The following is a 12,138-nucleotide window of genomic DNA, read 5'->3' as shown; positions in this document are numbered from 1 at the left end:
CAAAACCACAATGAGATATCGCCTCACACCTGTCAAAATGGCTATTACCAAAAAGACCAGACATAAGAAGTGTTGGCGAGGGTATGGAGAAAAGGGGACCCTTGTGCACTGTTGGTGCGAATGCAAACTGGTGCAGCCACTGGGGAAAACAGTATGGGAGTTCCCCCCAAACATCAAAAATAGAACTACCATATGATCCAGCGTTTGAGTTCTGGGTATTTCACTGAAGAAAATGAAAACACGAACTTCAAAAGGTACCTGCATCCCCGTGTTCATTGCAGTGTTATTTGCAATATTACAAATCATGGAAACAACCTAAGGGTCCGTTGGTAGATGAGTGGATAATGAAGATGTGGTGTATGTATATATATATGAAATATTATTCAGCCATAAAAAAGAATGAAATCTTGCCATTTGGGAACTTGAGAACATCATGCTAAATGAAATAAGTCAGATAGAGAAAGACAAATACTATATAATTTCCCTTATATGTGGAATCTAAAAACCAAACTAAGCCAAACCACTGAGCTCACAGGCAGAGACAATGGATTGGTGGTTGCCAGAGCTGGTGGCTGGGGGTGGGCAAAATGGGTGAAGGGAGTCAAAAGGTACAAACTTCCAGTTCAAAAATAAATAGTTCATGGGGAGGTAATGTACAGTACAGTGACTCTAATAATATTGTGCATATTTGAAAGTTGCTAAGAGGATAGATCTTAGAAGTCCTTATAAGAAAAAAAAATCTGTACGTACAGTAATAAATGTTAACTAGATTTATTGTGGTGATCATTCTGCAATATAGACAAATATTTTAAACCACTGTGTTGTACCCCTGAAACTAATATAATGTTGTATGTCAGTTTTACCTCAATTTTTAAAAAAAGGCAAGGAAAAAGTAGGAAGCAAAAATTATGTGTCGTGTAATTGTAACCAAGTACAACTCTAAGTAAACTCGTAGATATTATTGGAGACCAACGTAGCATTTGTGTCCTCCTTTGTTTTCAACATGTTCTTTCTCCGCCTCCCTTGCAGCTACAGATAGTCATGTTCCCATTAAGATATAAACCAAAGTCTCCTGGAGGAATTCAGAAAAATCTTTTTGCTTTTCTGATAAAAGGGATTATCACTGTTTTCACCATCCTCTCCTCCTATTCTCTTCTGTCTGGAATGCAGGTGAGGTGCCTGGAGCTGCAGCAGCCATTTTGTGACCATGAGACCCAAAGCAGTTGAAAAGCAACCTATCAAGGATGATATGAACAGCAAGATTTAAAAATCCTGGGTCGATGGCATCATTGTGCTGCCTCCCAACCTAGATACCACCTACTGTCAGTCTTTTGTTACACAAGGAAAATAGGCCACCATTTCTTTATTTTATTTTTTTTTTAATTTTAATGTTTATTTATTTTTGAGAGAGAGAAAGAGACAGAGTGTGAGCAGGAGAAGTGCAGAGAGAGAGGGAGACACAGAATTCAAAGCAGGCTCCAGGCTCCAAGCTGTCAGCACAGAGCCCAACGTGGGGCTCGAACCCATGAACTGCGAGATCATAACCTGAGTTGAAGTCGGATGCCCAACCAGCTGAGCCACCCAGGAAGTCACCCAGGAAGCACCGTTGTTGTTAGTTGCAACTGAGAGCATTCTTAACTGATACGTGGACAAAGACGTGAAAATACACTGGATGGTGTATGAGATTTGCAGGTAGATAAACGGATTCAGATCCCATTTCTTCCATTCTGTTTTTGTATCTGTGAGTTCAGGCAAGCCACTTTGCCTCTGAGCCTCAATGTCCTCAGCAATGAAATGGAGCTAAGGACACCCACCTGTTGGGCTTTTCAAGGCTAGAATGACAAGGCAGATTTAGAAGTGCTTAGTGATATCCATGTTTAGTCTTATCAAACTTAAAGTCTGAACTGATACAAAAACAACAAATGAGCTCATTGTGGTAGGAAGGGGAATTTGACATGAATTTTCTTCCTTCCTTCCTTCCTTCCTTCCTTCCTTCCTTCCTTCCTTCCCTCTTCCTTCCTTCCTTCCTTCCTTCCTTCCTTCCTTCCTTCTTTCCTCTCTTCTTTCTTCCTTCTTTCCTCCCTCTCTTCTTTCCTTCCTTCCTTCCCTCTTCCTTCCTTCCTTCCTTCCTTCCTTCCTTCCTTCCTTCTTTCCTTCCTCTCTTCTTTCCTTCCTTCCTTCCTTCCTTCCTTCCTTCCTTCCTTCCTTCCTCTCTTCTTTCCTCTCTTCCTTCCTTCTTTTCTTCCTCTCTTCTTTCCTCTCTTCCTTCCTTCCTTCCTTCCTCCCTCTCTTCTTTCCTTCCTTCCTTCCTTCTTTCCTTCCTCTCTTCTTTCCTTCCTTCCTTCCTTCCTCTCTTATTTCCTCTCTTCCTTCCTTCCTTCTTTCCTTCCTCTCTTCTTTCCTCTCTTCCTTCCTTCCTTCTTTCCTTCCTTCCTTCCTTCCTTCCTTCTTTCCTTCTTCTCTTCTTTCCTTCCTTCTTTCCTTCCTTCCTTCCTTCCTTCCTTCCTTCCTTCCTTCCTTCCTTCTTTTTTGTCCCAAATAATCTTTAAGGCTGCTCTTGCTCTCTGGCTTCCAGGCAGTGACCCCACCTTTGAGTGGAGTGTCTGGACCTGAGACAGGGGCCTGGCTTTCGGTCCTGTGTGAAGGTAGCAGTAGGTGGAGCTCGAGGCTCATGGCAGAGCTGGGCCGGGGCGCTGGGCTCTTCACCTGGTCCTGGCAGGCGGGCGGGCACTGGGGAGGCTGAGCATCACGGCTGTGACTCGAGGTAAAAATAATCAGGGAAGGACAGCTGCTTCCTTGTCAGCAACCAAGAGGGAAATAAAGCTCATGTCCCCTCCAGCGAAAACCTGCTCTCCGGGTCCCCTGGCTCCTGCCACCAACTGCTCGAAGTCTGCGTGCCAATCCAATTTGAACGCCTGCGATTCACCCCAGAGACGGCTTATTTTAACTTCATCAAGCGCAGAGAAAAACATCCAGACTGGAGTAAGTGGGAGGGAGGAGAAGCCGCTTGGGGGCCTAGGCCGGGAACGGGGCCCAGCTCTTCTGCCCCTCCAGCGGGTAGACTTGGGGTCCCCTCCTCCTGACCTGGTTCAACAATTGCCCATGTGGTTAATTCAGCCGAGGCTCAGTGTGCATGTCATGGGTGTTCCCTGAAATCAAGGGGGTAAGTTAACCACGCGGCCCAGCTCAGAAGTTCGTCTCTGATGTCCTCAACCTCCTGTCCTGTCCCCTCTCTTCTCCAGTGCCCTCTCTGGGGCTGTAGTGGAAGGCCCAGATGTGCCGTATTCTCTCAGGCCTCCGTGCCTTTGCATGGCCGCCGTGCCTTCCACTTGAACTGCCTTTCCTATTTCTCTGTCCACAAGTTCTAGAGAGTTCCCAGTCGTTCCTTAAGACTCTGCTTGCTTGGTGTCACTGGCTGCTTCCACGCCCCTCCAGGCAGATTGAGCTGTTCTCTGTGGGTCCCCCCAGGATTCTGTTTTAGCAAGGAAGTGGGGTGTCTCCTCTCCTTCCTTCTTTTCCTTTTTATCCATTCTCCTCTCCTCCTTTCTGGCAAACACACGCAGCCTCTCCTCTCCACCAGGCCCTCTGTTAGCTGCTTGGGACAGATGCGGATCCCAGCCAGTCCCTGCCCTCAGGTGGGGTCTCTGGGGACAGTTGTCAGCATGAGGAGAGGTGATCTGAGGGGGCAGCCACACAGCCGCCTCCAAATGACAAAGTGAAGGATAGTGTTTGCGTTTCTCGTTTTCCTCCTTTATTATTATTATTTTTAATCAAGGGATGGCACAAGCAACATTTCTGACTTCTGCTCTGATTACCAGGGACTCACGTTTTAGTTTATTCATTACTCTCTTGTTTTTATGAGCATGTAGTACCTTATTCGTGAAAATAATAACAAAATAACAAATATTTAAATAACAAAGTTTAAATACTATGTATCAGAAAACCCAGTACATTAAATAAAAAATAAAAAATTGAGATAATAATAAAAGAACTGTAATTTAAAATTAAAATTTTTTTATGTTTATTTATTTTGAGAGAGAGAGAGAGAGAGAGCGAGCAGGGGAGATGCAGAGAGAGTGAGAGACACAGAATCCGAAGCAGGCTCCAGGCTCTGAGCTGTCAGCACAGAGCCCGACATGGGGCTCGAACCTGAGAACTGCGAGATCGTGACCTGAGCCGAAGTTGGACGCTTAACTGACAGAGCCACCCAGGCGCCCCTCAAATTAAAAAAAAAACTTTTTTTTAATGTTGATTTGTGAAGGAGAGAGAGAGAGAGAGAGACAGAGCACAAGTGGGAGAGGGGCAGAGAGAGACAACGGAGACACAGAATCCGAAGCAGTCTACAGGCTCCGAGTTGTCAGCACAGAGCCCGACACGGGACTTGAACCCACAAACCGAGAGATCATAACCCGAGCCGAGGTTGGACGCTTAACCAACTGAGCCACCCAGGTGCCCCCCAATTTTTTTTAATGTTTATTCATTTTTGAGAGAAAGAGGGAGAGCATGAGTGGGGGTGGGGGAGACAGAGAGAGAAAGAGAGAGAGAGAGAGAGAGAGAATCTGGAGTGGACTCTGCACTGACAGCAGAGAGCCCAATGTGGGGCTTGAACTCACGGACCATGAAATTACGACCTGAGCCCAAGTCGGACGCTTAACTAACTGAGCCATCCAGGTGCTCCTGAAAGTAATTTTAAAATTAAGGTTTACTTTTTTGCCTGGCTTAGTCTTGCTTGCCCTGCCTCCCCAGGGGGGCATTTAGTCTGCATGCATGGTTAGGTTAGGAAAACGCAGTGTCCCGGGCTCCAGTGGGACGAAGAACTTACCTTCTGCCGCCTCCCTGCTCTGGGGTAGGAATCCGGGGCTTGTTGATCTGTGACTCCCACTGCTGAGCCTGAGGGGGTCAGTCGCGCAGGGACAGGACTCAGGGCTGGACAGACGTTGTCCGTTCTGCAGGTTTGGTAATTTGGAATTTCTGGAAGTTGAATTGTTTCTCAGGCCGCATCGGAATGGCCTGGCATCCGGGAGAGAGTGTTAGCACAACCCAGGCTCAGTCTTGCGGGGTGTGGGGTGGGAGATAAGGGGATGGGGAGGGTGGGTGCTGCTGAGGCAGGCCTTTCGGAGGGTAGGTAGACAGGGTGAGAGGCAGAAGGTGGGATCCTAGGTGTGTGTGGGACTGGCAGGGAGGGAGCGATGACAGACCGGGAGATAGAAAAGAGGGAACTGGTGTGGTGGCTCAGAGAGGTAAAGCAAGTCACCCAAGGCCACACAGCTGCAGTGGCTGAGGTGGGCTTTGACCTCAGCTCTGTCTGACTCCAACACCCACACTCACCTCCCGAGAGTAGTGGGCGGGGCCAGCTTGAGACACGATCCCTGGGGTTGACCTTGGAGTCCTCCACACCTTTGTCCTCTTGCCTCCACACACTGTGGCCTCCAGACGGACCTCCTTGCAAGAGGTCAGGCTGACCCCAGTGGGTTCCTTCAATGGTGTCCACACCTGAAGGGTTGGAGAGGGAAGCTATCCCGTGAAGACTGCCACAGAGTAGGGTGGAGAGTGCCCAGCCTGGGGGTCAGGCCAACTGGGAGTCCCCACGTGCTAGCTGTAGTAGGCACCCATCGCTTCCCGGGTGCCAGCACACCCCCTTCTTCGGGGAAATCCCCCTCCCCCACCACTCATGTGACCCCACTCTGGCTGCCTCTCCTCAAAAGCAAACAAACGAGGAACACAAAACACACCAACTGTAGGCTTGGGCCACGGTTTGTCCATTTCTCTGGTCGTGTGTGTATGTTATACCAGCTGTGGAGTGAAGAGAGCAGGGGCCCTGACTCGGAGTTTCTGAGTAGGAACAATGTGAAATCAGAACTGCTTGTGGCCAGGCATCGTGGGGTTAAGTTTGGCTGCCTCTAACAAAAATTGCAAATAAAAGTAGTTTAAACATGCAAGGGTTGGTTTGTTTGTCATGTAAAAGAAGCCTTGTGGTGTCCAGTCCAGGGCTCATATTACTGGCATGGACATCCAGCCTCATGTCATGGCCCCAAATGGTTGCCAGAGCTCCAGCCATTACACCCATGGTTTAGGCAACAAGAAGGAGAAAGTGGAGAAGGGGAAAAGAGGTGCTCCTTCCAGCGGAGTCAGCTTGTCTTCCCTTAGGCAACCTTCCCATAAGTACCATAGAATACCTTCATTTACATATCGCTGGTCATAAGGGAGAAATGTTATTTATCACCTGGACATTTTACTGTCCAAATAAAACCAGGCTTTCATCTCTGCCAGGGGTATGCAGGGGGAGGGCATAAAGCAAGCCAAGAGGAGGGTGCTCATGAGATGGGAGACAGAAAGGAACAACCACACAGAGAGGGAGGGAGGGTGGAAGGGAGAGAAAGGTAGAGAGGCAGAGAGAGAGAGAGAGAGAGAGAGAGAGAGAGAGAGAGCACGCGAGGCTGAGGGACTCACTGAGTCCCTGAAGGCAGCCCCCTCCTCGGTCGTCCTGGTCTCCTGCTCCAACACATGCTCCTTTTTCTCAAGTGAGGTTGTACTTAGTCTCTGTCACTTGTAACTGGGAGAGCGGGCAAGGATTTACCTTTTGTGAGCCTTGATTTTTTTTGTTCTGAGAAATGGGGATCCTATTGCCCACGAGGCGGAGCTGTGACAACGACTAATGGTGGCAGTGCCCACCAAGCACACAGCACAGGGAGCCCTGCCCGGGCATCCCGTGACCTGGAGCACCTGCTGTTTCTCCCGTTACTTCCTCCTGTCCAACTCCAGCGATCCTGCACCACGAGGGTTTACATGGAAACTGCATCATGTCTGACCCAGGGAGCTGGCCAGGCTCGGGTGAGTTTTCTGGACGCCTGCGTAGTGTGGGGTGAAAACTGAAGAAGCCAGAAAAACGGAGAGAAGGGAGGGGCGGGGCTGGAGAAGTGCCAGGGGCAGAGAAAGCCACTGCCACCTTGTTGTAGGGGCATTGTCAGAGCCTGACGCCGGGTGCCAGGGTGCCAGGCATCGGGGAGTCCATTCTGAGCTTGGACACTGTGGTGGACCCTGTCCAGGACCCTTTCCTGCTCCTTCTGGGAACAGCACCTGATTCGGGGGGAGCCCCGCCTTAAAGGTAAGCCTCTGTGCTGTTGGGAAGGGCTGATCCTGCTCTGCGCTCCATGGGTGGTATATTTGTTTTCTAATTCCTGCCATAGCGAATTACACAAATTTAGCTGCTCCGTATAACACAGATCGATGACCTCACAGTTTGGTGGGTCAGATGTTTAGGTCGGCTCAAATGGCTCCTCTGCTCTGGGTCTCACAAGGCCAAAATCAAGGTATTGGCTGGGCTGCGTGTGTTTCTGGAGGTTCTGTGGGTAAATCACTTGCGAGCCCATTCAGGGTGTCAGCCAGATTCTGTTCCTGTGGTTGTGGGACTGAGGTCCTACTCCCTTGCTGGCTGTCATTCAGAGGCTGGGCTTTGTCCTGGAGAATCGTGTGTGTGTGTGTGTGTGTGTGTGTATGTATATGTGTGTGTGTGTGTGTGTGTGTGTATGTATATGTGTGTGTGTGTGTGTGTGTGTGTATATATACACACACACACACATATATAATGTTTATAAAAATATATATGTAAATATATAGAAAAATATATATATAAAACATATAAAATATGGAGAGAGAGACAGAGACAGAAGGACAGATTTACTTTAAGGAATTGGCTTGTAGAGGATTATTGAGGCTTGATCAATCCAAAATCTGCAGGGCAGGCTGGTGGGCTGCAGACCCAGGAAAGAGTCATAGTTCAAATTCAAATGTAGTTGGCTGGCAGAATTCCTTCTTGCTCTGAGGAGGTCAGTCTTTAGTTCTATTAAGGCCTTCAACTGACTGGATGAGGCCCACCCACACTACAGAGGAGAATCTGCTTTTTTTCAGGCGCCACTGCTTTACATGTGAATCTCATCCAAAAACACCTTTACAAAAACATCCCGAATAATGTTTTTCCCAACATCTGGGTCAAATTTGACACATAAAATTAACCCATCACAGAGCAGTACCTAGGTTAGTGCTTAGTTGAATAACCAACAATGGAAATCAGGCTGGGGAGGGCATCTTTAGAATTCTGCCTCCCACAGGGGGGCATATAACCCAGGTTTATGCAGTCAGGGTATGATTCTATGTCCCCAGCCCAGGAGATGGATTGTAGGATGGACACATGACCCAGGTAGCTCTTCTGCGAGAATTACCAGAGGAGCCATTGCAACCGGGGCAGCCAGACTGGGAGAATGGTACTCATCTCTGCCACGCTTTAGGGAAAAGTCAAGTGAACGCAAAGCCAAGCAAGAAGAGAGCAAAACCAAGAACAGGAAGAAGTTCTTGAGGCCATTATCTGTGTGCTGAATCCAGCCATCTCTGAAGTCGGCACCGATCGGTTTTGCTGAAAACAGATTCTCCCAAGCCAGTTCACCGCCAATCAATTAACGAATGATTGCATCTCTAAAGAAACAGGCAATTGGCCAGATGAATCGAATGTATCTGTTAAACAAAAATTATTTCTTTTCACTAGGGCTTAGAAGCACGTCCATGACCCCTGTAGCCAGAGAATTAGCTCCTGGCATCCTGCTGCTCCAGTAGAGACTGAGCACATGACGATGGGACATCTGGTGACTATGAGATTGAGCTATGCATCACGAGCTGGCATTTCGGGTCCTCAAAGTCTTAGGTCCGGTGGGTGCGGTGGCACCACCTCATCATATATGAAAATAGTACATTAGTGTTTGGGCTCAACCGGGTTCAGAGGACAGAGCTCTGTGACTCTGAGGCCGGGGCCTGGGGCTCACGAGGGCTGATGTAGATACTCACCCTTCAGGCCTCAACTCCAAGCCTCCTGCCCCCCATGATCTCATAAGGACCCTATGACTACACTCCAGCCGCAGCTCCTTTCCACTTGACCTCGAGGCTTGGTCACTGCCCTACTCTGGATGCGGGCTCACGAGGGCAGGTCACTGGGCTCAGCCTCTCTCGGCTGGAGACCGAAATGAACAAGAGTCTGCCTCTGATCCAGCAACGCTCACAGAGCATCTGTTGTATGCCTGGCACTTCGTTTGCTTTTGCCAATCTGAGGGGCAGGTTTCTCATCTCCTTTGTGGGTATGGAAGACTCCAAGAAGCCAAGCGGCTTGCCCAAGGTCACACAGAGCGGAAGTAGCAGGTTGGAAATGAGGTCCAGGGGACTCAGGCCCATAGACGGGCCTCAAGGATGTCAGCTTCTCCTCATCTCCGGGTCATTTTTCCAGGGCCCCCAATTTTAGAGTTCTAGCTCAGTTCCCTCTGAGTTCCGCAGGAGTCGGCTGGGGCTCTTGGGAACAGAAGACATTAGGTTTCCTGTGCTGGGGGCCCCCTGCCACCCGGCCCCCAAACTACTGTCACCTTTTAATAGATTTCTCAGGGAATGAGTAATTTGTTGCTGGTGCCGGCTTGGCATTCGGCAGGAGGTCCCTGCAGGCCTGGAAGGTCAGCATGGAGCCACTCAAAGGCAACCGCTGGGGGAAAATAGTGGGTCAGTGCTGGCCGCTTAGCACAGCTGTGCCGCCAATTACTGCCCGGCCTGCTTCCTGCCGCAGACGTGCCCAGGGCCAGGGCTTTGAACCCTCGCAGGGAGGCCAGCTTCCAGTAAACAACCCAGGGCAGCGGGCAGATTGACAGCAGAAATGCGGGCGGCTGGCCGGCCACTGGTGCTGCTCACTGCTTCTGCTGGCAGATGGACAAGACCACAGTCCCCTGGGGGTCCCCCGGTCAGGGGCTCGGGGGCCGTCAGAGCGTCTGAGCCTCACTGCTGGGTAGACTGGCTCCTGCCACGTCCAGGGGGATTTCTAGGCCATAGTTTCTGGGCCACCGAAGATGAATTTTTTTCTGGGTCGGGAAATGAGCCTGGTCTGGGACCCCTTCCCAGCCACCAGCCTGGGAGCAGGGATTTGGAGAAAGAACTTGCAGACGGACAGCAGCGTCCTGCTTCTTCCTCTCTCCCCAGGAAAGCTCCAGAAAGATCTGGGGTGCAATGGTGGCACTGCCAGGCTCTCCAACACCGTCTTATTTGGCAGCTAAAAGAAAGGAGGTGCGCTCACTGCACGACTCTGTTTATGTGAAGTTCTAGAATGTTTGGGTATTAGAAAGTGATGGTCTCTTTGAGGGACTGACTGGAGGGAGCAGGAGGGAACTTTCTGGGCGGGGAGTGGAAGTGTTCATATCCATCTTTGTACTCTAATTAACATCCTTCCATGCACAAGCAGTAAATAGATGGATGTGAAGTGATATATGTGGGCTGGTGCTTGTCCCTAAGCAGCCACCTCAAGGCAACTGGCCCTATCCCCGTGGGATGGGGCCATTAACTAAAGCCCCGGCTGTTGACACTTCGGAGAGAGAACTTGGGGTGCCCACCAGCCCCCGATGCTTCACTCACTGTCTGCCGTGCTCCTTCAGGGCTCCCATGGGTCCAGAGGTGAATGGCTGTTTCTGTGCCCATGAGGCTGGATGGACCTAGCACGTGCTCCGTTGAAACATCCCATTGTGCCAGAGAGCAGACAGGGACTAAAACTTGTGGGGAGCCATTTTGAAAGGGCTCCAATGGCCAAATTTGGGGCAATGGAAGATCAAAATGATGAAGAACGTGAATGGGTTATGACATAGAATAAAAAAGAAATCCTTGAATTTGAAAAAAAAAAAAAAAGAATTAAAAAAAACCCCAAGGGATTCCTTACAAAAGAGGGTCGACTAAGGAGCGATGGAAACAGAAAATGGCATCTTACAGTGAACAAAATCTGGGCAGAAATCATCGGTGGGTGTTACCACCAGTGGGTAAAAGACTACTGGGAATAGGGTATCCACGCAGTTTTCAAAGAATTAACCCACAAATTGACATTCTAATTATGTAGAGGAGAAAATCGTTTTACAAAAAGAGAAATCTGACAGATACCACCTTACCCAAATGGTTAAACCTCAGACCACTAATTTTGGGGGACACCTGGGTGGCTCAGTTGGTTAAGCATCCAGCCCTTGATTTTGGCTCAGGTCGTGATTTCATGGTTCGTGGGCTCAAGCTTCCCATTGGGCTCCATGCTGAGTGTGGAGCCTGCTCAGATTCTGTCTCTCTCCTCTCCTGCTGCTCCTCCCCACCCCCCTCAAAATAAATAAATAAATAAATAAATAAATAAATAAATAAATAAATAAGCAAGCATTAAAAAACCCACAAATACTGGGATAAGCCAATATCTTCTGCACCCTGAGAAAGGACACATCACTTACGAAGAACTTCCAGAAAATGCTTACCTGCCAAAATCATCAGACAAGTCTATGCTGAGGACCATCCTTCAGAACCACTGACCTGGCCTCTTCAAGAGAGAAGAACAAAAAGCCTGAAGACTGCTCCAGATTGAAGGAGGCTAAAGGGTCACAATGACCAATTCAATGGGGATCTCTGATTGGATCCAGATCACAAAAGTCATAAAGGTGACACTGGGGAATATGCAGACTAAATATTAGATAATTATATTGAAACCTTATTAAATTGTCTGAACGTGACAATGGTAATATGGGGTTTTTCGGTCTTTTTTTTTTTTTTTTCTCCTCAAATCTTATTAGGAAATAAGTGACAAATATAATTGTGTATATCTAGAGTGTACAGCATGATGATTTCATTACATATGACAAAATGATTACCAGTATCAAGGAAATTAAACACATCCATCATCTCCCATAGTTAACTTATGTGTATGTGGGGGGGGGGGGGGTGGGCGGGGTCAGAGTGCTTACCATTTCCTCTTGGCAACTTTCAAGTATGCAAAAAATGTCTACATATGTATCCTTCCCCAAGGAATAATTGCAATACTTAGCTTTCAATTCATGAATGTTTACTACCCATTGACAGTGTGGCCAGTGCTGTGCTGGGTGCCGAAATAGAAACAAAAAGAGAGTATCTGCTCTCAGCCCTCAGGGAACCCCAACCTCACCGGGAGACCACAGCTAGATTCACAGGCTCCAAGCCAACCCCTGGTCCCAGATGAGACTAGGGTCCCCAGTGATCCAAAGCTATCTGCTCTGTTAACGGGGGTTGAGACTAATCCACTGGTCTCTAAACTTCTTCTTCTTCCTTTCTTTTAAAGGTGTGTGT

Source organism: Panthera pardus, unplaced genomic scaffold (genome assembly GCF_024362965.1).
Source record: "Panthera pardus isolate Hobbes unplaced genomic scaffold, ASM2436296v1 HiC_scaffold_20, whole genome shotgun sequence".
Lineage (NCBI taxonomy): Eukaryota > Metazoa > Chordata > Mammalia > Carnivora > Felidae > Panthera > Panthera pardus.
The sequence above is the reverse complement of the archived record's forward strand: the minus strand, read 5'-3'. Positions refer to the sequence as shown.